The 25,747-nt window shown below is 41.6% G+C and overlaps 1 protein-coding gene across 4 annotated transcripts in view; it reads right to left on the minus strand.

The window, feature by feature from the left end:
• COBLL1 (cordon-bleu WH2 repeat protein like 1) overlaps nucleotides 1-24,420 on the minus strand; it is a 483,290-nt gene extending 458,870 nt beyond the window's left edge. For 2 of the 4 annotated variants that reach the window (XM_069225248.1, XM_069225246.1), the window contains exon 1: nucleotides 24,270-24,419. The gene's annotated coding sequence lies outside the window, so the exon portion shown is untranslated. Of the gene's footprint in view, nucleotides 1-23,936; nucleotides 24,046-24,269 lie in introns of those variants that run through there. The other 2 variants (XM_069225250.1, XM_069225247.1) reach the window with 2 other exon arrangements.
• Nucleotides 24,421-25,747: the final 1,327 nt, after the last annotated feature.

Genomic DNA, 25,747 nt, shown 5'->3' on the forward strand with positions numbered 1-25,747 from the left:
CTGAGTTTAACATTTTAGGAGACAGAAGCGTTTTGTCTTGCGTTTTTTTAAAAGGAACCACGGAGATTGCTCACGAATCACCATGCAGGCTAAAGCTGGTCGGGAAAAATGCAAATGACGGAGGGATCAGAGACGAAAAGATATGCTTAAATGTGAAAAGGGGTGTCATGCTGAAAAATTTGGTAGAACTCGTTAAATTCTGCGTTAAACAGAACCTTGCCCGTCAACCGAACAGCACGTTTGGACTTGCACTGCGGAAATGCCTTTCTTGTAAGCTGAAGGAGACCATTTGAAGTGCTCTTTGTATGTCACAACAAAAGATACCTTGTTTTTAATAAAGCGCTTCCAGTTACACATTATATTATAATTATTACTATGTCTCCTCGTTTATTATGGCCTAGTTTGCCCGCATTGCGCATAATTTACACAGGTTCCTAGAACTCAGCAATCGATATCACCTCTACAAGATTGCAAACCCCCCAAAAAATAAAATAAACAAACATACACGTTCTGGTTAAACAATAACTCACAACATGGCGTCCATCAAAACGTCTATCCTATTTAATGGAGCTCCTAAGTACCTGCACACGTTCTGCACTGCCTGTTTTCCATGAACCATACCCAAATATTTGCCAAGGATGCATTAGCATATTTGGTGCCCAAACAGTTTAATTTGCATGTTATAAAGCGCATAGTCATTTCTGATGATTAAAAGTATAAACTCGCCATTTTCGAGCAATAGGTAAAATAAGTCATTTCTCCAGATAGCTATGGATATCGAATACCCAAAAAGTGGCAGGGAATATTATGCACACTTTTACCCAAAAAACATCATAGAGTAAACTTCGTGTCAGGCTTCTTACTGCTTGCTTAGGAACAGAGAGAAGGAAAGCGAGCGCTATAGACAGTAAACTGTGTATTACCTGAGGTTCAAAGAGTACTTAAAAGCAGGCCCACGCTCCACAGACTACCGGAAAGGATGTTCCTGTGTCCCTTATGGAAAGTTCCGCGCGGACAAACAGTAAGTCAGGGGTAGGGGGCGATACCTGGCCAATCCCACATGATGTCAGAAAGACCTCCTGAATACTCTGCTCCCGAATCCATTCAAAGATGGCCCTCTTCTAGCCCATAAAGTGCCAACACACGCACATCGACATGTGAGTTCCCTTAGGCTCAATATGAACCACAATGTTAAGAAAATATTTGCACCAGGTTATAATCACCACACTTGACATAGAAAAAAAGGCCGAGTCACAAAGTCTAAATAAGCTATTCCAAAATGTATTTGTTTTCTCTACAAGGATTTCTGTTAGTACCAATGTGCTCAACTTGCAAAAATGTGCATCTGTGAAATATGGAAGCACTAACTGAGTGGAACAAAATAAATGCATATTTTGCCCAAGGTGATTTAAAAAAGGAGCGAGACAGTCAAGATGACTGCATGAACAAACATCCACGAACCCAAATGCAAACTGCACCTATGAGCTAAGCTGCTGGTTTTGAAACCTAGGGGCATGGGCTTGACTGAAAACCGTGTAAATTCTGGCCAATCCTTTAAATCTTGCGGTGCTAAAAATACGTGAAATGCAATAGTAAACAAGTGCAACATTTTGTAATTATGCAATTCATACTGTAACTGTGTAATTCTGTGATGTAAATTCCAACTTTATGTACACAATCTTGTATCATCTCGCTAGTTTCACGTTTCTTAATTTCCGGCCACAAGTGAGTACAAACATACTTGGTTCCCAGCTCCAAAGACACAGGTGGAAGGATGTGGGCAGGAGTTTAGACCCCTGAATTAGCATGGCGGGAATGTCTGACGAGGAGATGTGTAGGAAGTAGCATTTTCCTCCAAGCTACATCCAATTTCTGAAGTAGTCGAAGGTGTCCTCCCATCAAATGCATGACATTTGTGACCAAAAGCACTGGATATGGTGGTTTTTGGTGCTTGGACCCCACCAATAATTCATACCAGGGATCTGCTGGAGGCTGAGAGCGCAAGTGACCCTCTGCACTGCGAGCTGAAGCGGATGTAAATGGGGAGGGAAAGCTAAGGATCACCGGGATGAGCCGGTTCACCGATGCACGGGGATCACTTCTACGAGGCGCCGCAGGCTTCCTTCCTTAAAATAATTTGGAAAGGTGTAGGATGCATTAGCATGCCTGTAGGCTGTAGAGCAAAACCTTGGAGTACATAGCACGCAACTCAATGCCATCTCTGACAGTTACTGAAAATATTATCACTGCAAACATGCCCAAAATATGCCTTTTACTCATTGGAAACAGCTCTTTTTATACATACCAGCTAAGTTCAGCTTCTCTCTGTTTTAAAGCATTGTAATTTTAGGTCACTTAAAACATAAAATATTCCTTACTATGCAGGAAAGGCACATTTAACTTTTAAAAGTTCATTTCAGATTTTTAGGTGTGATTATCTCGAATTCACCTGTTTTGGTATAATGCTCATACAATGAGCAAGCAGGTACACGGCACTAATAAAACAAGCATTGGCAAAGTCAATAGGTTTCACCTACGCAAGATCTATTGGATTTGTAATTTTTTTTTTTTAGGTATGTTGCAAAGCAGTTCAAAATGGCTTAAAGTTTAGAAAAACAGCTCTGACGTGGTCAGCGTTGACCATGTCATAGTGCTGTTTTTTTCCTTCACTTTAAACCATGTTTCACAGCAGCACGGGCTGCTATGCAAACACAGCAGCACGGGCTGCTGTGCAAGACAACTTAAAGTAACACAAAATGCTTTAACGCTTTTCATTTCCTTTAACCCATGTTTCACAGCAGCCCATGCTACTGTGCAATATGTGTAAAAACAGTGAGTAAGACCAATCAACGTGAGGGAGGTACAGGGGAGGAGAGGGGGACCAGGAACAAAAAACACGAGGTTGGCGGGGGTAGAAACAACAGACAGAGGGAGGAGGGTGGGGAAGAGACAGCGGGAGGAGGGCAGGAAAAACAACAATGGACAACAGAATGAGGGCAGGAAAAACAACAATGGACAGCAGAAGGAGTGCGGGAAAAGCAACAGAGACAGCAAGAGGAGTGTGGGGTGAGGAGAGGGAGCAGCAACATTGGGAGAAGGCCAGGGGCACCGGGGGGAGGTGGGAGGCTGCAGACATGCTCTCTATAAGAGTGAACACGAAAAGGTAAAAACAAACAAAAAAAAGGACCTGAAGGAGCAAGTGGAAGGGCACTTGCTGCAGACAGGCAGCTGTACTTCATCCATGCTCCATAGCAGGGACATAAACGAACTCCCAGGAGGAAGCAATAACCAATACGAAGCAATAACCAATACGAAGCAATAACCAATACGAAGCAAGGGAGCAAGCAATGGTAGGTGATGGTTAGTAATGGACGGGCTTTTTTTTTGTTAACAATAAATTTCGTTTAGACAAAACCTAAAAAGAACATGAAAACAAATCTGAGAAAGCTGGCAGGAAAACTGTACTCACCTCCCATGTCACATTACCTTTAAAGTAGCATGAATATGTGCATCATACATGTATAACTTGTAAATGCCATGTCTGCGCTACTCCATTTCTATTTGAGTGTATGAAAGCTATGTCTAAATATATGCAATGACTACTTAGAAAATGCATTACTTTCTTAACATAGGCCAATGCATCACCTCAATCATAGTTGATGTATATGTGACTCGATTAAGAACATTTTTATTGTACATTATATGTTTATTCACATGCAAATTTAATACATATTCAGAGAAGTGTGTATCCTGCCTATGACTTGAAAATATGCCCATTGAAGTGATGAATAGATAGGATTAGGGTTGACACATCTGATCTTATTATGAAATGAGATAATTGCACATGGTCTAAGCCAGTGGTTCTGAAAACAGGGTCCACAACACCTATTCAGGGAGCCTGTAACTGTTTGGAAAACTAATTAATATTAGCGGGCTATTAAATTATATTGCATGGAAACAAAAATGAAAATTTTATCTTTCTGTAAATGTATAGGAATTTGAAACTGGAGGCCAAAAATTAAGTTGGTATCATTAGCTGGATTTGTGGGAGCAGTGCAAGTACAGCAAATATACTCTAGCATGGAAGATCACTGGCATTAATTGAAGCACTGGTCTGCCCCCACAAAAAGAGCATGCAATGCAAAAATAAAAATTCAAAGTGACACGCTAGAGCCTGGCATATCATTTTGTCGTTTAGAAATGAAACCAAAATTTTAAAATGTAGCAACTTTGCCACTAAAAGTAAAATTTTGATTTTGGTATTTTTTGCTTGTGAATGAAATTAAACACTTAATAATTTGTGCATCTGTTGGATGTATACTTGATTCTGTATTTTTTAGGTTTTGAGGTTCAAAATGTAGAAATTGCTTCAGCAAGGTTCCAGCTGGGATACAGAGGGGATCCAAAGAGGTCAAAAGGTTAAGAACCACTGGTTAGGCTAATTAGCCCAAACTATTTTTTAGGGCTTGCGTTAGGATAGGGTAGAAAATTCCCCTACATGGTGACAGACATGCACTCCTGCCCGCAGGATACAAGCTTTATGGATATCTGGACCTCATGTAATGAAATGTGGTCATGGGTGGACAAAGATCATGCATATGCAACATGATCTACGCCTGCTTCATGGTTTTGAGGTCTTGTTGGACCAGGTGAGGTGCACCACGTGCTTACTTTGATATGGTAGTTAACTGATAGGAGCATGGTGGTTTCTGCATACAAGTTTTTTGTTTCATAGTGATCAGAAGTGTAAACAGGCCTTTCTACCTGTACCACAGGAGTGGTGCCTACTGGACCAACCATGTAAAGTTCAGTGGCTGTGTATTTAACTCCCCCTTGACATTTATTGATTGCATGCAAAGCCGGACAGCAAGTGATACTTCCATATGCATGCTGGGATGTGTGTGTGCCTGTGTATTGTACATAACATGGAGGTCTGTGGGCTCCATTTTGGAAGCACAGGGCGTGAGGACACACAGATGAAAGGAGAGCAGGGTGTTCTCTGCGTACATCAAAGATCTCAGATTCCAGAAAGGGTTACTGATCAGTAGGGCCTGGGCTCATTGTCATGGTGATGGTGGGACGGATAAGGTTGGCATTGTAGACCAGGGAATCCCGATAGAGGGCAACGCTTAGGCTTTTTAACCTTTATGAGGCATATTTCAGTCAACGCTGACAGCCAGATGCGATCCTCGATTAATCCCTTTGTCTGTGTTACGGGTTAGTCAGAAATGGAGCCACTCCTGCTGTGGCAGACTATCCCTTTCATACAGTGCAGGGCAGCTGAGAGCACTTCAAAAGAAGCTCACTACCATAACCCGAGTTTCAAAGGATGAGACACTAAATGATATTTATGTCTGGAGCTGGACTACAAAGGAGGGACCAAAAAGCCCTTTAATAGCACTAGTCATCACGAGAAAGAACATTGCCACAACCTTTAGCTGCTGAAACCAGGTCAAGGGATTAGGGTCTGCTAGTCTCCCTTAGTTTCCCTGCTTGGATAGGGGACATCACCTAGGAAGACAAGACAACTTGACCCAAGCCTGGGGCACCACTCTTCAGCCTACCTGCCAAGTCCAGTGGACCCTGTGAAGAAGAGGAGAGCCCCTGGAGGGAGCGAAGTCATTCAGGGATTCTGGTGAGTGAAATGTATGATGCCCGGTCTGGTTGGGACTGCTGCAGGAGTGTGAGCTGTCTGCCTGATCTTGTCAAAGTCAGCAACCCCATGTCACCAGGAAGATGGTCACATTGCAGTGCAGGATGTCACCCATACAGGGAGTGCAGAATTATTAGGCAAATGAGTATTTTGACCACATCATCCTCTTTATGCATGTTGTCTGACTCCAAGCTGTATAGGCTCGAAAGCCTACTACCAATTAAGCATATTAGGTGATGTGCATCTCTGTAATGAGAAGGGGTGTGGTCTAATGACATCAACACCCTATATCAGGTGTGCATAATTATTAGGAAACTTCCTTTCCTTTGGCAAAATGGGTCAAAAGAAGGACTTGACAGGCTCAGAAAAGTCAAAAATAGTGAGATATCTTGCAGAGGGATGCAGCACTCTTAAAATTGCAAAGCTTCTGAAGCGTGATCATCGAACAATCAAGCGTTTCATTCAAAATAGTCAACAGGGTCACAAGAAGCGTGTGGAAAAACCAAGGCGCAAAATAACTGCCCATGAACTGAGAAAAGTCAAGCGTGCAGCTGCCACGATGCCACTTGCCACCAGTTTGGCCATATTTCAGAGCTGCAACATCACTGGAGTGCCCAAAAGCACAAGGTGTGCAATACTCAGAGACATGGCCAAGGTAAGAAAGGCTGAAAGACGACCACCACTGAACAAGACACACAAGCTGAAACGTCAAGACTGGGCCAAGAAATATCTCAAGACAGATTTTTCTAAGGTATGAAATGAGAGTGAGTCTTGATGGGCCAGATGGATGGGCCCGTGGCTGGATTGGTAAAGGGCAGAGAGCTCCAGTCCGACTCAGACGCCAGCAAGGTGGAGGTGGAGTACTGGTTTGGGCTGGTATCATCAAAGATGAGCTTCTGGGGCCTTTTCGGGTTGAGGATGGAGTCAAGCTCAACTCCCAGTCCTACTGCCAGTTCCTGGAAGACACCTTCTTCAAGCAGTGGTACAGGAAGAAGTCTGCATCCTTCAAGAAAAACATGATTTTCATGCAGGACAATGCTCCATCACACGCGTCCAAGTACTCCACAGCGTGGCTGGCAAGAAAGGGTATAAAAGAAGGAAATCTAATGACATGGCCTCCTTGTTCACCTGATCTGAACCCCATTGAGAACCTGTGGTCCATCATCAAATGTGAGATTTACAAGGAGGGAAAACAGTACACCTCTCTGAACAGTGTCTGGGAGGCTGTGGTTGCTGCTGCACGCAATGTTGATGGTGAACAGATCAAAACACTGACAGAATCCATGGATGGAAGGCTTTTGAGTGTCCTTGCAAAGAAAGGTGGCTATATTGGTCACTGATTTGTTTTTGTTTTGTTTTTGAATGTCAGAAATGTATATTTGTGAATGTTGAGATGTTATATTGGTTTCACTGGTAATAATAAATAATTGAAATGGGTATATATTTTTTTTGTTAAGTTGCCTAATAATTATGCACAGTAATAGTCACCTGCACACACAGATATCCCCCTAACATAGCTAAAACTAAAAACAAACTAAAAACTACTTCCAAAAATATTCAGCTTTGATGTTAATGAGTTTTTTGGGTTCATTGAGAACATGGTTGTTGTTCAATAATAAAATTAATCCTCAAAAATACAACTTGCCTAATAATTCTGCACTCCCTGTATGAGCACCAAAGTCTGCAACATCTGTGTTATCAGGCGGGGAGGGGCACTGAGAAGTGCGATCTATCTCCCATATTTGTGCACCAAGGTCAGCGACCCCAGGTAATTGCCTGTGTATGCGTCAAAGTCAGTGACCCCCCATGTGACCTGCAAGGGACCACCGTGAAGTGCAGACTGTAGCCTGAGTAGGCCCAAGGTCAGCTACCATGTGTCACCAGGAAGGAGCCACCTTGACCTACGGGCCGTCGCCCATGTACATGCCTAGATCAGCAACACCCTCATGACCAAGGGGGAGGGTGGGCACTGAAAGTAAGGGCCTTTGCCCTGGTTGGTCGTGCCAAGGAAGCCATAAGGGAACACTTACTGATCACAGCAAGAGCCAGGCGAGGACATCAGACACCGATGCAGGCAGTCCGAAGACTTAGGAGGCCTAAGCAGCATCGGGGGAAAGAACTACAAGAGGCTGAGGGACTTCAATGTTGGGAGACCACAGGTCGTAAAGAAGCACCCTGGTCCTCCCTGGATTGCCAGTTGCTATCGGGTCAGGTAACACAGTCCCAGGCAGTCGGGCCTGCTGAGTACCTGCATGAACTTAACACCTAAGCTCTGCTAGCCTTGGGTCTTAAGGTGAGATAGAGACTTTGTTGCCTGGGGACTAGTAAGGGCTGCATCTGGAAAACGGCTCCAGTACAGAATGGAGAATAACCAACCCCACTAGATGGATGAAATGGGACAGAGGTACTTGAGGATTCTGCCCTGTACATTGCTAGCACACTGACCTTAAGAGGCTGTGAGGGCTATTTAGTGTGTTGGTTCTATGCTTTGTGAAATCATATTAAAATACTTTTTTTTTTTCATAAAAAGGTAATTATTTGGCTGGACAATCATTATTTCTGTTGGTATGTATACTCTGAGTGTAGATCAAGTGCATTCCTCTCACCTACCCCATGCTCAAAGAGCATTGGACTGCTCGACCCGCACTACCACTGAGAGTCAATTGATGATAGGGGAAACACTTAGGTCCAATAGTAGGTCGAGACATGATACAGCAAGATTAAAAGAAGTCAACCCTCACTTTTGGGCCCAGTCTCTCTTGCTTGCCCTTGGACCTCTAGAACAGGTTCTGAAAAGCTTGATCTCTGCTTTGTGAGGCTAAGATAGGGTAACTTTGGATCCAGTGCTGGTTGGCTGTTGGCATCTAAAATTAAGAAATCGTGGTTAATGCATGAATCCGAGGCCTGGGGAAGTGTGTTAATTCTTGGGTCTTTTCAATTGGAAATCACGTGTGTGTATGAGGGCATCCCATCAATCACACGCATGGCATTCCCCTACCAGTAATTTGTGAACCTTGCGATCCCATGGCTCTAAGTACTCTGTGCATTTCAAGCCCCTGACACTACTGCTTTTCTTGGTGACTAGTTAAGTTCCATACATCCCAGGTTGAACTGCAAAATGCCATAAAAGAGCAACTGCCCAAGTACTGACAGCAATAACTGTACACATCTGCATCTAGATAGAGTAACCAGGGGTCCCAGATTTGCCAGGGCACTCCCTGTATTTTTTTTTTTTTTTTAGCCTGCTCTCCCAGCATATTTCAGTACATTTGGCTCGTGTCACGGTTTTCAGATAGAGTCAACTCAAGATATTAGGAGGCTGCTATTATGTGTTCGAACGCAACACTGTTTAGCAACTGTTATCTGAAAACACGTTAATGAACAGGTAAGAACCTGTACTTAAAAATGTGCATTTTATTTCCTTGGTACCTCGTTGTCTGTGTTATTATGTGAATGAGCGCTGTCCTTCTGTGCCCAGGGAATAATGTAAAACTGTGGTCCTCTGTCTATTTTTGTAAAATGTCCCGGTTTATTGCTTTAAAAATGTGGTCGCTCTACGTTTTAGCCAATATATTTGAAAGTTATTCTGTAAAAACCACAATTTGGGCCTGTTTATTTTAAAATGCTTGAGAAGCAGGGAGGGGAAGATGGGGAGGAGGGGGGTTCAAAATTCCAATGGAGGGAGCAAAAGGTAAAGGGCACCACCTCAGTCCAGTGGGCATTGGATTGTGGCCATCTTACTTTTCCTTGCAGAGACATATTCGATCCAGCCCCAGTACTCCACCACTGAAAGTTCATCTACCACAACTGCATGGCTCCTGGGAGCCCTGCATATCCGAGAATGCAGACATTCACCAATTACATGCACCAGCAGAGAGCCACTAAATTTGCCAGTGCTGCTGTCTGCAATCAAGGACTAGCCAAACTGCTTCCATTGAAAGTGCGCAATACCTCATATTACAAAACTGCAGCAAAGATGGATTTGAATAAATAACGCATCAATTAGCGCACTCCCACTCATGAAAAGACCTCTTTGAAAAAGCTGCAAAACTGTTTCCCACGGCATTTGTAAATAAAGAACAGAACCATCTTTGTTCTTAAAAGGTGTTTCCTTCCACACCACTTTGATGCAGTTTTCAGAAGATCTGATAGATAGCGTGAAAAATCTTCCACAAATAATGTTTGGGGATATACATGACCTTAAATCTATCTTTAACTTGTATGTGCTGCTATTCATCTGGCAAATGGCTTTCAAACAGAAATCAAAATGCCATAAAACGTGGATATAAAGGACTTCAAGATGTGCTTATATACTGTCTGATACGTAACTGCAGGAATATGCGCTGCATATAAATAAACCTGATTATTTGATGTTAAGGGTACAATCATTGTTTAGGAGAGACTGAGCAATAAGTAGCACAATCTTTAACATTCACAATACAAAACAGTACAAAATCGCCATCATTGAGGAAAAGCTGAAAAATATTTCTCATTAGTGGAATTCTGAACACAAAAACTGATAACAGGGAAAAGTTTCTACACTAAAGTAATCCCCTGTGTCCATCACACAGCTTGAAGGTCATTCTCTGCATTCAACATAATTTTCTGAAGAATTTATTTTGCTGCTGCTCAACCTTCATTTCCAGGTGTAAACCATCAGCCCTTGCTGTTTGTCAACTCCTTGAAAAATCCAAGCCATATCAGCAGGTTTTTTTCTTTTCAGATGTCGCCAGCAGGCCTGCTCCATTGTGTGAATTTAAAATCAGTCCTCTTTACATTATTTGTTCCCTTGAAAACAGTTTAATGTTTTAGGTAAATGGCAGAAAATCGTCCACACAGGTCGTGATCATTCATCATCACATGATGCATTGATCCCATTAGCGGCCTCAGTTCCTTCCCACTTTATAAAAAAAATAATAATAACCAAAATATTACTGTAATGCTCACATGTGACTTGTAACTAGGGACTTCTCTTCTCTTGTTTTTACTACAGACCACCATCCAGTGTCATTGCAAATATGAATTCAAAAATCCTGAAAAAGGGCAGGCCCGGCATATCGGACCTCCATGTTCAATCTTTATAAACCAAGCCAGCACCTTCCCTAAGTTCATACAAATCTATTACATAGTGCGAAAACAAGAACCTTATTAGATGGATCGAATGAACAACTAACAGCCACATTCTGAGCATGCAGTTTGTAACAGGAACAAACATACACAATGAATATAAAAAACTGTACACAGTAACAGTAATGTTATGACAGGGGAAAAAATGTATTGTATTGTGGCATTTGTACAGCGCTTACTACCTTTTATGGGGCGCTGAAGCATTTATCCACACGGATAACAAGCTACACCACGTAGTGGTGGTCGGGAAGGTGTTGTTTTTGTTTTAAGCCTATATGGGAAGTGTTATATCGTGCACAATGACCACCATGGTGTGGTAATAATGTTATGGGATGCAACGCATAGAGGAGTGATGGATGAAGGTACACGAGAGAGAGAGGTGCAAATTAAAGTGAGGACTAACCAGCTTAGCCATGGGGTAGAAGGATGCTTTGTGCCAAAACACCAGTAAGGGGGATAATCAGAAAAGGTCCAGTAATCCATACAGTGACATGCACCAGGCAGAGATACTGTTGAATGAGTATAAGAATATAAAAAGAGCAAGAATGGAAATTGGTGACAAATGCGGTAGCCGTGCCCCATTTTATTTTATACTTTCTACTGCTGAACAAATGCATCCCATGAAGGAGGAAGGATGTGAAAGAACAATCTAGGCTACCAACATGAGCAGAAACTACCCAAACTTTAAAAGGTCCAAATTCAACCAGCTCCTGCTAGACTGAAGGAAGCTGAAATCTGAGCAGATGTTCATGCCCAAAGCCACTCTTAGACTCTGAAAGGCAGAAGCGGACCAGTCAGGTGAGCCCTAGTCAGCTCGTAACTCACATCCAAGTTAGAGGGGGCACCTTGCACATGTGATGGTGAGAGATTTAGCACTTGGTATTTTGCTGCCCTCACAGTGCATGACCAAACTAGGTTTCCTTGAGTTACCCTGGTGTCTTCACCCTTCCTTGCCCACCTCAAACTTTTCATAGACACCAGAGTCCCTTATTCTTTATAGTTTAGATAATCCTAGAATTCCCTCCCAAAACAACTTCCACTTTCAATATTAGTGGTGAATGACATTTCAGTGTACAGTGAGATAATGTAGGGAAAGAAGACTTTCCCTGCTTCCATTAATTAAGCAAGGACAGCAGCCTGGCACCAATTTGGTGGTTATCAATCTGCTCAGTCTTAGCTCAGCTCCTCTCTGACCTGTGCACCTTGTGAAAGACACTTTAGATACGCCTGCACAAGTTAACTTTTCTTCCAAGCTCCTTTGTCTGGTCTATTCCCATTCTACCCCTCCACTGCCCATTAATTATACTCTGATATCTAGTCAGAGGAAATGAATGATAGCCAAAATGTGTAATTTCCTGAAAAAGACAATTCCTAGTTCAACCCCTCTGGATGCTGGCTCCAGCCAGCAGAGTGTATTGATTAAGTATACTGGATACTGCAGGTTTCGTCAGCTCTGGGATAATACAGCATTTACCTTTCTTGTACATTCAAGAACTTTGATCTTGGGCGATACAGGCACATTGCAGGGAAAATATATGACTACCCCATACTACCTTTAGGGTGGTTGTCATAGTTTGGGATAGCCTTCCTTAATTTGAACGCTTGGTCCCATGCTACTAAACATTTGCACTGTGGAGCTATGACCCGTAATCTCCCTTTGTCAGCATTTTAAAGAATGCAAGTATGCTGTTCTCTGCCAGCTCGTCCTACCACATTAAAGAAAGTTGGGCAAGGGCTGCTGTTTATTTCCACACCAATAAGCCTGGCAGGTAGGGGATAATAAGATGCAAAATAGTAAAAGGTCCCAAAATAATATGCGCCTTATTTCTGAACTGCGTACTACTTAGAATGGGTCTATAAATCTACTACACAACACCATCAAGCCTAATTCAAGGAAAGGCTTAACATCCAATTCAGAACATCCTCTGCTTAGTACCGCCACTTCTTATGCCGAGGCATGAAATGTGCAAACTTTCTGAAGTTACAATAGAACTACTTTAGCACTGAAGCGTGGGGCCAGCCTAAATTTTTTAATTGCATGTTCTATAGAAAATACCATAGGGGACAGGATGTGGCCTACCTTGGAGCTGGGGAACACGGTTCAAGTCAGCACCGGCTCAACATCCTGTGATTCTGGGCAAATCACTTAATGTCCCCTTGCTACCAAAACGGAATGTTTTTGTGTGTAATGTAACCAGTGCTCATGTAAAGTGCTGTAATACCTTTGTACTGAGCTTGCGCTATATATAAAAAAAAAAAGCACTTCAATACCTTCGTGTCGAGTTTGTGCTACATAAAACTGCAAAATAAATAAATGAATAAAGCACTGCTATACCTTTGTATCGAGTTCGCACTACATAAAACTGCAAAAAAAATAATGAATAAAAAAGACCCTGCAGATATCGCAAAGAAACAGCAAGATGCCAGAAAACAAGGAAGAAAAACATACGACCACGCAGTACAAATCAGCAAGGCAAAAGAGAAATATAGTGTGCTACATTAAATTACATGGCCGATTGTGCAATAATCCGTGTAACAGGGTCAGTCTCCAAGGGGGTAACAAATCAGCCTCAAGGTGGGACAAACGTACAGCATTCACCAACAACATCAAGGAATTTTTGAAGGGCAGGCACAGGAACCAATGAAAGTGATGGGTGTGAGACAGCTGTGGGTAAAGCCTACAGAATAGATGACAACATGTCGAGAAGAGCAGTGCTTGTGCGCTGCAATGCCAGACCCAAAAAGGGTTATACCCTCAAGTTGAGGATCAGTTGACATCCACATAAAGCCATTCTGCTTTTTCCATATGTTGTACACATGCCTCAAAATCTATTCCCATGACATGAATATGTAACAGATATACAATAAATTTTTAAAAAATAGACAAACTGGAAGTTACTCGCTAGGATGGTGGCAGCCCAAGCAGGGAAAAACGAGGAAGAAATGCAGGATGTTTTGAGGGGGTGATAAATATTATTGTGTTGTGCATTTACTTCTACAGCACAACAGGGAATATTGTAACTCAACTGTTTTATACATATTTTTTGAGGACTCGCTACATATCGGTGGCTTCAGTGACCTACCAGGTTCTAACATAACATACATATAAGGGACTGCATCTGGTGGCAGACCAATGAAAATGTAAATTTTATGACAAGACAAGACCGGAGGCTCCTATTATGCTTACTTTTCCTGCTTTCAATTCAATAGCAGCTGCAGTCGAGAACAATTACCAATCCCAGATGGTTAGCAGAACAAGCCACCAATGGGAAACAAAGAATTACTAATGGCCAATCAGAACACAATGTACATAAAGATATACCAAACTTGACTGCAAACAGCCCTCTTTTCTTGCTGCTCGCAGTTAAGATAAGTATATCTTTTTGCGTTCAACTCATTTTAAAGTATTCTATTGCTTAATGTGTTTATATATGTTTGTTTTTAAAGAGCTTTACAGCGCTTTCACGCGCACGCTCTATAATATTCATTTCTTCTATGCGTTGCCCTTCCCCCCCTTTTCTCTCATATTCGGTCGACACGACCGTTTATCTCGCGCTTACCGCGCTTTAACCTCAGGCGCTTCGGATTGTTCTGGACGCTCTGTCGGTCTCGCGCTTACCGCGCTTCAACCTCAGGCGTCGCGGTTTGTTTAAAAACGCTCCTCTGCTCGGCTATCTATAGCCCTCAGCTCGCCCCTATTTCCTGTCTCTTCGTCAGGATGCTTGCGTTAGCAGCTATTTACAGCATTACTGCTTCCTTTGGAAACTTCCTGGAGGTGCGGCCTTTCACCGTTCAAGGCTTCTGGCTGGCAGGGGGTTTTCCTAACTACACACCCCTTATCCTGGGCCCTCCTTCTTCAAGTTTAACCCTATTTTTACCAGTGTAAATTTAGTTTTACCCTTAAAATTGATTTTTCCTCGTTTTTTGAGGAAAATAATGATTCTAATGAGGTTTTCTCAAACAACTTGAATAAAATTATACAATCCTCAGTGGCAAAGGCAGTTTCTGCCTCAATGTCTACATTTTCTAAACATATTGAAAATACTGTATCATCCTGTCTCTCACAATGTCAAATGGCCCTGTCTGCGGGGGAAAGCAGAAAGCGCAAAGCCACGGAGACTTGTAATGTTAATCAGTCTAATGTCTCATCTGCGCTGTTGAGTAGTGAGTCTATATCACACAGGACGGAGGACGCATTTCCTCACAGGCGTCTTATCACGGAGGGGAAAAACTCTATGGGTGCTAAGAGTAAGACAAAAACAAAACATTTACTCTCAACCCACAAGACTGTGATTGGTAACATAAAAGATACTGATGATGACATGGATGATACAGATTCTGATAAAGACTTGGATAATATCAGTACTTCTGATTTTTTGATTGGACCACCTACCAAAAAAGTTAAATCAGCGTCAGGAGACCAATTTTCCTCTTCCCCTCTCCTAGTTGCTGAAGGAAACCTAATGTTTGATCCCAATTAATTCACCATCCTAACTCCACTGAGTGGCTGCCTTCAGAACATGTTGCAGACTACATTACAGCCAAACTACACCTCCCACTTGACAAGCAAGTGCGCTCCAAACTTCACTTCAAATGTCCTAGATCATCTCTCCCTCTTCACATTACTTCCACCCCCTCCATCGATTCTTCCATTTTAACCTTTTTCTCCAAGTTTGGGAAAGATCCGCGTAAAGGAGTGTCAGAGCTTTGTCATTCTGTCAGGACAAAGTTTTAGATATAGTGGGTCCTTTAGCCCGTATTTTTGACATGGCGGAATCTGCGAGATTTAATAATGATTCAGTCGATCCTGAAGAACTCTCCCTCTGGATTCAACGAGCCTTCTGTCTTCTTTGGAATGCAACTCCGCTATGACTCACGAAGGACGGAAGGGACTTCTTCTTAAATTGGACCCTAAACTGGCTAACCTTGCCGCTATGGACCCAGGCCCCAAAGCTGATGGCTTGCTGTTTGGCGATTCCTTTATTAAGGAATCAAGCAGATATGTTACAACCTTTGCTTCTCTTGATAAAGCGCAACAATCGCTCAAAAAAGTTTTAATTTGCAGGTTTTTGCCAGGGCCGATAGAGGAAAGAGTCGCTTTACCGGCCGTTACTCCAGATATCAAGGCTACAGAGGCTCCTTTAATTCGCAACAGCAAGATTTTTGTCCACAATTCTACCCTCAAAGATCCAGAGGCTTCCGGGGCAGAAACCAACGTAATTCCAAATCTTATCCTCCTGCAAGTAAGCCCACTTTCTGGCCATTTTTCCATAGGGGTCATCTAAAATTCTTTCTCCACAGGTGGAAAGATATTACTTCAGATCCCTGGGTTCTCGACACTGTCAAAGGTTACTCAATAGAGTTCTACAACACCCCTTTTCAAATGTTTCGTCCTCCTCCCCTAAAATTCTCTACAGACATGGCAGCCCTAGTTTCTTCAGAAATCCAGTCCCTTCTTCTCAAACAAGCCATTCAAGCTGTCCAGCCTCATCATTCAGGATTCTTAAGTTCCATTTTTCTGGTAGTCAGGAAAAACAAGCAGATCAGACCGGTTATAAATCTCAAACATTTCAATCAATTTGTTGTATATCGCAATTTTAAAATGGAAAAATTTTTGCATCTCAGAGATTCTCTTCTTTTGAACGATTGGATGGTTCGTCTAGACCAGGGTTCTGCAAAGTCGGTCCTGGAGAGCCGGGTCCATGCCAGACTTTTAGCATATCCACATTTAGAAAAATGTAGATTTCTGAAACATCTTTTTTCTGAATGTGGATATGCTAAAAATCTGGAATGGACCCGGCTCTCTAGGACTGACTTTGCACACCCTGGTCTAGACCTTCAAGACGCTTATTTAACCTTACCCATTCATCACACTCCCAGGAAGTTTCTTCAGTTTCAATGGCATCACCAAACCTATCAATTCACTTGTCTGCCTTTCAGGCTTTCATCAGCTTGTTGGTGCTTCACCAACTTAATGAAACTGGTGGTAGCTCATCTCAGAGGTCAGGGGTTCAGATTAATGATTTATCTAGACAACATCCTTCTTATGCATCAAAACATGATCACTCTTCGCTCTCAGCTCTCTTACACCACTTCGCTCCTTTTGGAACTGGGTTTCATAATCAACAACAACAAATCTGTCCTAACTCCATCCCAAACCACAGAATTTCTATGATTTCTAGTGAATTCCTCTCAAGGCACTCTTAAACTCCCAGATACAAAAATAAAATCCATCAAATCAGAGATAATCCACTCTTTACGGCAGACTTCTTTCTCCCTAAGGTCCCTTGCAAGGATTGTAGGTCTTCTTTCCTCCTCAGTTCAAGCGATCTTCCCGGGTCCCCTTCATTATCGAGCTCTCCAAAGATTAAAAATTCAACATTTGCGCAAAGGTCTTGCTTATTCAGATTCCATCCTCCTCGATCAAGAATCCCGTACAGAGCTTCAATGGTGGCTAGACCATCTCGAAGCCTGGAACGGCAGGACTATCTTTGCATCAGCCCCAGATCTTGTATTAGAATCCGATGTAAGCCTAACAGGTTGGGAGCAAGGTGTGGTCAAATATCGACTGGAGGCACATGGTCTTCTCAAGACTCTTAATTGCACATCAATTGTTTAGAGATGATTGCAGGCTCCTTTGTTATCAGAAGCTTTAACAAAAACAAAGTTATTTTCCATATGGACAACCTCTCGGCTGTCAAATACATAAATCCTCTCGGCTGTACCAGATCCAAACCTCTTGCCGAATTAACCAGAAGCTTTTGAGAATTCTGCCTTCACCGCAAAATTTCAGTTCAAGCAGAATATCTGCCAGGTTCTCTCAACTCAGTTGGAGATTGGTACTCGCGTCATCTCTCAGATTACAACGATTTGAAGCTTCATTCTTCCATCTTCAATTTGATCTATCGCAAATGGGGTCCCTTTCAGATAGATCTCTTTGCGTCTCGCCTAAACACACAACTTCCTCAATTCTTCAGTTGGAGGCCGGATTCCCAAGCTCTAGCTACGGATGCTTTCCTCCAAGACTGGTCACACTCAACAAATTATGCCTTCCCTCTTTTCATTATGATCAACAGAGTGCTTGCCCAAGTACGGCGTCAGAGGGCCACCGTAGTTCTAATAGTTCCATTTTGGCAGTCCCAAGTCTGGTTCCCTCCCCTTCTCGAATTATCAATAGACTTCTTAGTCCTTCTCCCCTCCTTCCCATCTCTTCTTCTCAACCCCCAAGGTCTTCCACATGATCTGATCCTCAACAAATCCCTTCTTCTCGCAGCCTGGGAGGTGTCAGATCTTCTTCCTCCTATCCAGGAATTTTATTCGAAGCTTCAACCTATATTAATAACTCCTGGGCCTCAGGTACATCTAAAGCTTACAAGTCTGCATGGTCAATCTGGTCAAACTGGTGTCTAGGAAAATCTTATAATCCCTTTTCAGCAGATTTAAGCTTAATAGCTAACTTTCTTGCTTCTCAAGCTAGCTCTGGTAAATCCTACAGGACTATCAACCTTTATTGTTCAGCTATTTCTCTTCAACATCCCTTCATTAACGGTAAACCTGTTGGCGAACATCCTATCATTTGCTGGCTATTAAAAGGGAGTAAAATGTTCCAATCCTCCTCTACCTAAATATACTGTTTTGTGGGACGTTAATCTTGTTTTACAAATGTTTTTATCTTTCCAAGATAATGACTTGTCTCCCAAAATGCTTTCTGCTAAATTGACAATGTTGTTGTGTCTAGTCTCTATCAAACGTCTTTCAGATGTCAGGGCTCTGGATGTACCTGCTCGCCATTTTACCCCTACAGGTGTTCTTTTCAACGTTTCTAGACGTACTAAAACCAATATCTCGTCTGTGTTTTATCCTTTCTTCCCCAACTATCCAAAACTATGTGTGGGTAACTGTTTAAACGTTTATGAAAAAAAGACTATTGATCTCAGAACATCTTCGGCCACCCAACTGTTAATTTCCTTTAGGAAACCCTATAAACCAGTTTCTTCCCTCACCTTAGCTTGTTGAGTCAAATGGATTATGTCACTTGCAGGAATCAATACCTCTAAATTTAGAGCCCCATTCTACCTGGGGAGCTAGGGCGACCAAAGCCTTCTGGGCTAGTTCCCGTTTGGAAGACATTCTGAGATCAGCAGATTGGTCAAATGATGTTACATTTCATACTTTCTATTGCAAACCTATTAATACTGCATCATCAGTGGTAATTGATATGCTTTAAACAAGCATAATAGGAGCCTCGGGTCTTGTCATAAAATGTAGATTTTCCAAATAATTTATGATGGAAAGTCTTCATTTTATTAAAGACACGGAGGCAAGTATTATCCCACCTCACTTATTATAACTTTGTTTCTTATTCCCTCCCTTTTGTCTCTACAAACGCTTCAGAGACTAACTCTGGATAAATCCCTGTGTTCATCATCCAACATGAATCAGACGTTCCCTCATTCAGTGTTACCTATGGATTGTTACCATCTTCCTTCCAACAAGACTGTCGCTGCATTTTCCCTGGATTGGTTTCAAGATCTGTTTGCTCTAATTTTAGCTGCCAGTATAATTGCTTGTTTTTTTCCAATGTTTAAATCTTTCTAATGACTTTCTCGCAGAAGAAAAGAGGGCTGCTTGCAGTCAAGTTTGGTATATCTTTATGTACATTGTGTTCTGATTGGCCACTAGTAACTCTTTGTTTCCCATTGGTAGCTTGTTCTGCTAACAATATGGGATTGGTTATTGTTCTTGACTAAAGCTGCTATTGAAATTAAAGCAGGAAAAGTAAGCATAATACTCGCCTCCGTGTCTTTAATAAAATTAAGACTTTTCATCATAAATTATTTGGAAAATCTACATTATATGCAAAACTGAAAAAGATCCTGCAAAGTATAATTTGGAAGGGGTTCTCAAATATGGTAATTCTAGCAAAATGCAAGCTCTGTTAATTGTGGAGTCTTCATAGTTTACGACAGGGCATAATATATCTGACGTTGTTCGTCATGTGAAGGGGAATTCTCTTTGTAGCAGACCTTCTTTGAGATATATTCAGCAATCGGTCGTGCATGCTTATTCAACAGCAATGAGTGTACAGAGTACTAAGAAGAGATGGTTTCCTATTCTTTAGTGCCATGACTTCCACATTTTGTAATATCTGGAAATTTGACAATAGAAAAGCACCAACATTAAGGGGAAAAAAAGTGGATCTTACTTATTAGTATGGCCCATCTGGGAATGCCAGATTTTGGCATGGGGGACAGAGCAGCAACATTATTTTATTATGGGTGGAACGGCACCTTGTGATTCTAGAGGTTCTGTAGGTATGCAGAGTTCTGCAATCTATCTCTTAGAGAACCTCCAGGTTTGTAATCCCAGTCGCAGGAGACAGTTCACTCTGGACATGAATTCACACCTCACTCTACTTTACAAGCCACAAATGCATCATCATCATCATCATCTAATGGTGGACCAAGAAAGCAATAAGGAAGTGCAATCAAAGCAAGTGGTTGATCACTGTTGAAACATCTCTCAAGGAGTCTAAGGCCTGAAATGTAAGTCATCTGGAAAAAAAGGGCATTAATCCACCCTCTTATCACTATGCAAACAGAATGTCCACACTATTATGAACATGTTTGGGATGTCTTAAGGACTTTGGACTGGCAAACTTTAGAACTCAGGGTTACAGCCAACAACAATTCATGCATCACCAAACCACTATCTGAGGCATAGCATAGCGCAGACTAGTCAACCATTTCTCTGGCTTCAGTACCCAGAGCAAGGATAAGAGAGGAGAGACTAGGTGGTGGCGAGGTTTGCGAAACAAAGGAAAGATCACAAGTGCAATCCAAGCGTACATACAGCAAAGAAAACTGCAGGACATGCCCTAGCATGGAGCGATATGTAAGAAATTAAACAAGAAAAAAAAGAATGTAAAATATTCCTGCTTCATCAGAAGTGAAAGGATACAACTCAGCCAACCAAAGAGCAAATAAGAAACGCTCCAGAGGTCGGAAGACAATAGGGAGGAGCCATATAAGAAAGAGCACGCGACTTACAAAGACAAGAAAAACACCCAAAAACAAACAAGGGACAGGGCCCAAAGCCCACTCTACAATGCTGTCTGCGACAACTGAGGCTGTCAATAGTGAAACGCAATTATGTTTTCTTCTCACTGAGCACTTACTACTTTGAAAATAAAAATATTGATTGTTTTGCTTGCACAATACCAAATGGCAACAAAGACAACACTGATATAAGTAAACAATGAAGCTTGAAGAAGGGTTAAGGTTTCAGTCATTGTGGGACAAGCGTTATTTGTAGCATATTACCATCACTTTTAAAATATAGAAAAAGTGATGGGTGGAATGCTTCAATTAATCTCAGGCACTGGTAATTACTTCAGTCTCATTCCAGTACATTTTATTTCTCTCTGCCCTATGGACTGGCATCAGTCATATTCAAACCAGCCTTGGTCCGGTTCCAAAACAAATATATTGTCCAGCCTAAAGAGCTAGGCCAGGGCCGCTCCAGACGGGAACACAAACAATGAAATACATTTTTTTGTGGCCGCTTTGGGCCTCCTCAATGAGGCGCAGTTTCTGACTAATGATACAGGGAACTAGGACGAACGACTGGGCATCCCAGTTGCACATAGGACTTCTCACTTAAACATCACTGCCATCCAAGAGAGCAAACGTCCTTCAAGGCTAGGGCCATCCGTACACTTGTATGTTGTACACAAGTTGCCCCTAATCCTTACCATGGTGCACTTTTGCCGAAATCCAGAGGTCATGCCGAAACTGAGGAAGTGTCTTTCCCCAAGCACTTTATCCATTCAGAGATTGACAGTGCACAAACGACAGCAGACCAGATGTTACACTTTCATAATGCACTGCAATCGTACAAGGTCAGAGTGAAACAAACGCTAGACAGTTTTTTTTACATGGTCAGTGCAAATGTCAAAGCAAAACTGCACTGACAGAATGTGTATGAAATTGGCCCTATGCCTTAACTGTCTACTGTAAAAGCAGAGGAACAAAAGGATTCATAAAAATATGCAGACCAACAAAAGTTAGTTTTGAAAAAAGACAAAACTAAAAAAATGTATTGCACAATGAAGCCGTCTTCAGGCCAGTAGACTGCTTTGTAACACTGCGATATATAAGCCATAACTGTCATGCAGAAAGCTGGACAGTTGTAGGTATAGTCATACCGGAGGGATGCATAACATCATGTTAATTCTACTGGTTAATAGGATATAAGATGAATGTATGCGTTTGAATTCGCCTTTTTATGACTGTTCACGAGTCTGTTTTGGCGAAGCTTCTCCTGTGTCTTGCCAATTTCCATTTTCGACTACAGATCATCTATCTAGGTCTACGTGGTATTTTGCTTTAACCAGACACATTCCCATACAATCATCAGCCAAGCTTTTTAAAAATGACCGTTAATCAACCTTCAGTAAACACCGCAGTAAATAAAAAGTCCCTCTTGATCAAACTGTAATATGTATGAAGGACTCTGAAAATAAAAATTGGTCAGTTCTGAAGTCTGAGCTTAAAATGGACAATAGATTGAGCACAATGTTTGCCCTGCCATTCATTTAATTGCCTTTCCAATTATTGTAAAATTGTAAATATATACAGTAATGCCACCTAAAAACAAACTTAAAAGTGTAATTCCATCTCAGTGGGTTCATTCATTCGTTGATCAAACCGTAATTGCTCTTCTGTAGTTTAAAAAATTCAGGCCCAAACAGCTGTACCTCAGAGGTGTCAACAGCATTAACTTATTTTGACACATGCTAGAATTATAGCTAAACAGCGCCACACCATGACTGTGACCATATTTTGAAAAGCAACCCCTTTAAAAAAAAACACTTGAATGACCTCCAGACCAAAACGAGTAGTTCGAAGTGTTTCACAATTCAAACGGTACATCAGCCCCTTTTGTCTGCTCCAATTTGGAAAGATACACATCTCTACGGGACAGAGCACAACTCCTAACTGCCTCAATTTACATAGAACAATGTCAAATCAAGGCTGCAGTTTAAAGAAACAAAAAAGGTGTCTTTCACTCCTGTTAGTCAGCGACAAGCAGAAAGGTGATTTTTATGGCAAAGTTTATTTTTTGCGAGCCTTAGTTAATAAGTTCAAAACAACAAAATCTGCATGTTTCTGTACATTTCGCTACATCACTTTTTTTTGTAATTCTGACTTTTATTAAACTGTGTCTAATATATTTTTGCAATAACATTTAACTGTTTTTGGTGTGTTTAATTGTACACTAGAAACTCTATATTTATTCCTCATGTTTGCAAACATACGATGTCTCATTTGAAAGAGCATTACACCAAAGATTTAGGTGGTTTATGGTAAAGGTGATAATGTGACTATGTATTATACAGAATAAAGTACCCCCTACTGTACATTATAAAGAGATTGATTACAAGTTACCTTGGGATTACATTATATTATAAGGGAATGCTGCCTTTGGCCCCTGTCTTCTATATGGTAAAGGAATTCCTCGGAGACTTGCACTATCCTTATAATGTACGACAGAGGTACATTATCTTATATGTAGTCCCTTCACTGCGTAACAGACAGAAAGAACAATGAAACTGAGCAATAACAGAGTCGGCAACATTTCTGTAATAAAATGAAACAGTTTCAGAAGCAATGGTCTTATTTCACCAAATAGTGGACTGGAGCCACACATTCACTTTACACCAATACGTCACTTAAAGTATCATCATAGAAGATCGTGGATGCATGTCTACCACATAATATACTGCATTGAGGTAAAAACTACCCTGACACTGGGCCAAAAAAAGGTAAAGAATATGTTTAATCTCTCAGACATACATCCCCCAGTACTTGGAGCTGCAACGCACAAAAAAACAAAAACAGCAATAATACAAAAAAACATATGCTAAACTTAGATGAAACCAAACATACACTTTCTTTTAAAAGATCACAAAACAGAGTAAATACTGGAACGTTTAAAGCATTACAGAGTTTCAAAGCAGCAACATGACACTTGTTTCCCCCTAGACACCGCTTAATGATGCCCGGACGTAGCATATTGCCTACACTGTAAAGCCTCTAGACTGCAGCGGTGCTAAAAAAAAAACAGAAAACAAAAGTTACAAAATATGTTGTACCTCTGTAAAACTGACTCTTTTGCTCAGAAACCCCAAATCATTCGGATTCCACAACTAGTGCTGGAAAACCAATAATCCGCTTAACACACATCTGCGTATAGACCGCGTTTCCTCTGGCTGTGTTCTGTGCTACATCCGCACTCTTGCAGCCATAACAATGTTCACGTTTTAAGGTACCGCCTATTGCTCTGACTCCAGATCAAAGAAACTTCAGATCACCTCTAACGCTGGGATACTGCAATACCGGCAAACAGCTGTCTAACAGAAAACGCACACGCCAGCACTCGAAGAAACGCCTGAATCGGGCGCGAGATTCCCAAATATGAGCCTTACCTCCCGGATCCCGAGCGAGCTGAACAAATCCAATTGCCTTTGCCTTGCTGCACGCTCTAACCAACTTAATTAAGTGAAACTCTAAGAGGAATAAAATCGGAAAACTAGCTTATAATGACTGACAGGAGACGGGAAAGTAATAGGAAAGTCTTGCTGTCCATAAATCCTACGATTGGTTAGAAATAATACCCGCCCCTTGAAAAGACGGCCCCCGTGTTGTCCTGCACTCTTCTGGTAAGCAATAGTGAGCTCCTTTTATCCCAGTGTTTTTTTAATGATTTCGCCAGTCACTTGTTGAAGTTGCATGGGCTACTTTAAGTTACAAAAGCATCTTTTTAAGGGAGTGTTTTAAAAAGCCCACAGCAGCAGTTTGTGCCTGGCAGCTGCTACTAGAAACTAAGCGCTAGTCATCACCCAATCACAGGAGAGCTTTACTTACTCTTAGCCAATCATTGCCAGAAGGTATACCCGGGGTTGGCCTCCTGTTAAGAAGCGCTGTGATTACAAGAAGGGCGTCAAAAAGGAATAAGGGCAACGAAACGAAAAAAGGACACCTGTCAAGGCCAAGGCTGTGGCCATTATGGAATGGATTTATTTATTTTGCTAAAGAAGGATTCCTTTACGTAAATCGACGAAATAAGCCGCCACAGTATACTTTCGGCTAACTCACTTCCTTCCAATAGTAAATGAAAAAGTGGAACCAAGGTTATCACATTTAAAAACTTTAATCTAATACATTTGAATAATGAAATTACGGGGCGATCAAAACAAAAATGCAGATATAACGTGTTGATATAGCATTGGAACATAAGAAACTAAGTTACGGTGCTGCACCTTTCTGTTATATTTCTTTCGAAAAGACTTGAGTACGTTTTGTTTTTGTTCACGGGCGATAGTGCTCTTTTCTGACTACCACATAGATCATAGAGTACGGATCACGTTTCAAAGGTGATTGACTAGAGGCGTGTGTATCATTACCTTTCTACGATGTGTCCTCTTGGATTTGGCATTTCGCAGCACTTAACGTAACTGCCCTTGAGAAGGGAAGCAGATTTACCTATGAAGACACAAAATGTGGCACCTGCCAATACGCCTTCCCTGCCTGCATGAAAGAGACGCGAGCATTTATTCAGTATGCAGTACAGCCCCTTCCAGGCAGCGGTGTGTGTGGTTATTGTGTCCAGTGCCTCTAAACTGCTAGGCTGTCTTTGACAGGGCATAGAGTGTTCTAGAGCATTTCACCCTACTTCGGAATTAATGCTCATCGAGGTCAACTGATCTTTGGACGCTACATAGGCTGTGGTAGAACCATAGAACACAATTTCAAGTACAGTAAAATCAAGTTAAATAATACAACCAATGTGGCCATACAAGGAAAACTCCAGTTAGGAATAAAGTTAAGAGATTTGTTACAAACTTAAGCTCAGAGTCATGTAGAAAATTTGCAAGACAAAGTTATAAAGCAACAGAATCACCAA

The sequence above is a fragment of the Pleurodeles waltl genome, chromosome 3_1 (assembly GCF_031143425.1).
Source record: "Pleurodeles waltl isolate 20211129_DDA chromosome 3_1, aPleWal1.hap1.20221129, whole genome shotgun sequence".
Classification (NCBI taxonomy): Eukaryota; Metazoa; Chordata; class Amphibia; order Caudata; family Salamandridae; genus Pleurodeles; species Pleurodeles waltl.